General features: G+C 39.3%; 1 non-coding gene across 1 annotated transcript; it reads right to left on the bottom strand.

Annotated features, from left to right (window-relative positions):
• Window positions 1–4,320: 4,320 nt before the first annotated feature.
• Window positions 4,321–4,401, bottom strand: LOC117199941 (small nucleolar RNA SNORD35). The gene has a single exon (XR_004481316.1). It is a non-coding gene; the product is annotated as a small nucleolar RNA SNORD35 (small nucleolar RNA).
• Window positions 4,402–4,666: the final 265 nt, after the last annotated feature.

Genomic DNA, 4,666 nt, shown 5'->3' with positions numbered 1-4,666 from the left:
TCAGGGTTAACCTGAGGGGATAATCTCAGGGTTAATCAAAACGAGGCTGTCAAAAGCTGCTTTCACATCAAGGTGCGAATGACAAAATCACACACTAAACTAGGGATTCTCTGCGTTCCACAGACCGAACTTAGTCCATGAATTTGGTGGAAAATGTGGTCCTCGTTTTCACTAAAAAATTTAGCATTAACTTCAATTATGAATGAGGAGTAGAACATAGGGGTGTTAGCCTATAACTCCGTCACCAGTGGAGATCACAGGTAACTTCGCATCACTTCACAGTTGATACAGGTACTCAAAATCTTATTTAGGCTCATCTTTTGAAATGATGGTAAATTCTGAGATTGTCACTATTCCTTGTTATTTAATGTGTTGATAACAAAGCACATCTATCACTATACTGCAAACATATGTAAAAAATATTTTGGCAACTACATTCTTAATACGATTGTTTTCTTTCAAAATCTTATGTATTCATTCTTTTAAAAAATGTTATTTAGAGGAGCCCATAGGGTTCACGGGCTGCCAGCGAGTCCATGGCACATAAAAGTTTAAAGACTCCACCTCTAAATTTATCTTAAGATGAATGTCATCCTATTAGGAAAATTTTGAGCAGTATGGAAAAGTGAAGAATTTTCGATAATGGTGAGAGAAGATAATTTTGAGAATTTGTCAAGATTTCCGGGAGCTAGAAGAGATCTTAGAGATATATAACTTTATTTGTTAAATGAACCTTATTCGGCTTTAATTTACATAGAGTAAAATGCACCCATTGTTTTACGTGTGCTAATTGTTTAAAAATCGGGGCTAAAAACAAATAACATAAGCGTTACCATCTTAACCATATTAAGTGCACAGTTCAGCCATATTAATTATATTCACGTTGTTATGTAAAATGCACCCATTAGAAGTGTGCAGTTTGAGTAGCTCTGACAATGTACTCGAGTAACCAGTCATCACTACAATTAAAGACACAGTATTTCTATCACTCCCAAAACATTCCTTTGTGTCTCTTTATGATGTCCACTACCCCAAACCCAAGTAACCATTGACCTACTTTTTGTCACTATAGACTAGTTTTGTCTTTTTTTAAGAATATAATTGCTTTACAATGTTGTGTTAGTTTCTGCTGTACAACAAAGTGAATCAGATATATGTGTACATATGTCCCCTCCCTCTTGGACCTCCCTCCACCCCCATCCCACCCATCTAGGTTATCACAGAGCACTGAGCTGAGCTCCCTCCGCTATACAGCAGGTTCCCACTAGCTATCTATTTTACACATGGTAGTGTATATATGTCATACCTAATCTCCCAATTCATCCCACCCTCCGCTCCCCCCCCTCACCCCGTATCCACATGTCCGTTTTCTACGTCTGTGTCTCTATTCCTGCCCTGCAAATAGGTTCATCTGTACCATTTTTCTAGATTCCTCATATATGTGTTAATATATGATACTTGCTTTTCTCTTTCTGACTTACTTCACTCTGTATGACAGACTCTAGGTCCATCCACATCTCTACAAATGACCCAGTTTTGTTCCTTTTTATGGATGAGTAATATTCCATTATATATATATATATATATACACACACACACACACACACACACACACACACACATATATATATATATACATATATATACCACATCTTCTTTATCCATTCATCTGTCAATGGACTTTTAGGTTGTTTCCATGTCCTTCCTACTGGCTATTGTAAATAGTGCTGCAATGAATACTGGGGTATATGTGACTTTTTGAATTATGGTTTTCTCAGGGTATATGCCCAGTAGTGGGATTGCTGGGACGTATGGTAGTTCTATTTTTAGTTTTTTAAGGAACTTCCATACTGTTCTCCATAGTGGCTGTATCAATTTACATTCCCACCAACAGTGCAAGAGGGTTCTCTTTTCCCCACACCCTCTCCAGCATTTATTGTTTGTAGAATTTTTTGATGATGGCCATTCTGACTGGTGAGAGGTGATACCTCACTGTAGTTTTGATTTTCATTTCTCTAATGATTAGTGATGTTGAGCATCTTTTCATGTGTATGTTGGCCATCTGTATGTCTTCTTTGGAGAAATGTCTATTTAGGCCTTCTGCCCATTTTTGGATTGGGTTGTTTGTTTTTTTAATATTGAGCGGCATTAGCTGTTTGTATATTTTGGAGATTAATCCTTTGTCCGTTGCTTTGTTTTCAAATATTTTTTCCCATTCTAAGGGTCAGCTTTTCATCTTGTTAATGGTTTCCTTTGCTGTGCAAAAGCTTTTAAACTTAAAAAAATTTAAACCTAAGCTTTTAAACTTAATTAGGTCCCATTTGCTTATTTTTGTTTTTATTTTCATTACTCTAGAAGGTTGGTCAAAAAAGATCTTGCTGTGATTTATGTCAAAGAGTGTTTTTCCTATGTTTTCCTCTAAGAGTTTTATAGTGTTCGGTCTTACATTTAGGTCTTTAATCCATTTTGAGTTTACTTTTGTGTATGATGTTAAGTAGTGTTCTAATTTCATTCTTTTACATGTAACTGTCCAGTTTTCTCAGCACCACTTATTGAAGAGGCTGTCTTTTCTCCATTGTATATTCTTGCCTCCTTTATCATAGATTAGGTGACCATCAGTGCGTGGGTTTATCTCTGGGCTTTCTATCCTCTACCTTGGATCTATGTTTCTGTTTTTGTGCCAGTGCCATACTGTCTTGATTACTGTAGCTTTGTAGCATAGTCTGAAGTAAGGGAGCCTGATTCCTCTAGCTTAGTTTTGTCTGTTTTTAATAAATCATTTCACATACATGGGGTCCTATAGAATATACCCCAATCGTTTTTCCACCTGTTGATGGATGTGTGGGTTGTGTTGAGTTTTGGATTATCACAAATAAAGTTACTAAAAACATTGCTATACAAGTCTTTCTGCAGACACGTGTTTTCATTTCTCCTAGGAAAAAACCTAGGCATGGAATTGCTGGGTTATATGATAAGTGTATGTTTACCTTTATAAAAAACTGCCAAACTGTTTTCCATCATTTTGCATTCCCACCAATGATGTATGGGAGTCCCAGTTGTTTTACATTCTTCACAATACTTGGTATTCTCAGTCTTTAATTCCAGCCATTCCCTGTGTGCTGGCATCTCATCATGGTTTTAATTTGCACTGTCCTGATGGCTAATAATGTTGAACATCTTTTTCTGTGTGGGGGTCATGAGCGAATGTTCTTTGGAGGAGTCTGCCTAAATCTTTTGCCTCTTTTTATTGGGTTGTCTTCTTATTTAGTTTGGATACAATTCTTTTTTTTTTTTTTTTTTGCGGTATGTGGGCCTCTTACTGTTGTGGCCTCTCCCGTTGCAGAGCACAGCCTCAGGACATGCAGGCTCGGTGGCCATGGCTCACAGGCCCAGCCGCTCTGTGGCATGTAGGATCTTCCCAGACTGGGGCACGAACCCGTGTCCCCTGCATTGGCAGACGGACTCTCAACCACTGTGCCACCAGGGAAGCTCTGGATACAATTCTTTTGTTAGACACATATATTGCAAATGTGTTTCCCATTCTGTAGCTCATCTTCATTTTTCTTCATGGTGTTTTCAAGAGTAGTGTGTTAAAATTTTGATGTGGGCCATTCATCAGTTTTCTATTTTATGGTCATGCCTTTTGCATTCTATCAAAGATATCTTTGCCTGCCCCAGAGTTGCAAAGATTTTCTCCTATGTTTTCTTCTGGCAGTTTTATTAATATATTTTTAGTCTTTACATTTGGGTTGATGATACATTTCAAGTTAAACTTGGTGCACCAGATGATGTATGGGTCAAGGTTTATTATTTCTTTCTGCATGTGAATATCCAGATCTTTGAGCACTATTTGATGAAGAGACCATCCTTTCCTTGCTGACTTGCCTTAGCATCTTTGTTGGAATCAATTGACCATGTGTGTGTGGATCTATCTCTGGACTCTCAATTCTTTTCCACTGGCATATGTCTAAACTTACACCATAACTTTTTTTTTTTTTTTTTTGCGGTACGCGGGCGTCTCACTGTTGTGGCCTCTCCCGTTGCGGAGCACAGGCTCCGGACGCGCAGGCTCAGTGGCCATGGCTCACGGGCCTGGCCGCTCCGCGGCATGTGGGACCTTCCCAGACCGGGGCACGAACCCGTGTCCCCTGCATCGGCAGGTGGACTCTTAACCACTGCACCACCAGGGAAGCCCCATAACTTTATTTTTAAAGATGAAAAATTTAGAGCTGAAAGAGTAAAAAGCCTTGTACAGGGTCAAAACAAATAAGTTAGAGGCCAGGATGAAATATGACTCTTGTAAATATTCATTTTTATTCATTTTTTTCATTTCCATGGGCATTATCAGCACTGCCCACAGTGGCATTCATAGACCATTGTGAGAAAAAGCCACCATCTGCTAAATATTCATTTTTAACTCTTGTTGGAAGTCAGCAAAGAGGGACACAGTAAATCGCTGTGGGGATATTGATGCTGGGAAACAATGCTTCCCTGGACACTGCTTCCCAGCCTTACTATGGGGTCCCTGCAGAAGTGAGAGGCAGCGGGAGTGAGAGAGCTGGAGCTGGCTCTTCATGGAGCAGCCGTGTGACCTCACATGAGCTGCTCCGTCCCTGTTGGTTGAATCCACACAGTCTGGATTCTCTAGAGAAACAGAGCCACGCAC

This window comes from Orcinus orca, chromosome 14 (assembly GCF_937001465.1).
Source record: "Orcinus orca chromosome 14, mOrcOrc1.1, whole genome shotgun sequence".
Taxonomy (NCBI): domain Eukaryota; kingdom Metazoa; phylum Chordata; class Mammalia; order Artiodactyla; family Delphinidae; genus Orcinus; species Orcinus orca.
The sequence above is the reverse complement of the archived record's forward strand: the minus strand, read 5'-3'. Positions and strand labels throughout refer to the sequence as shown.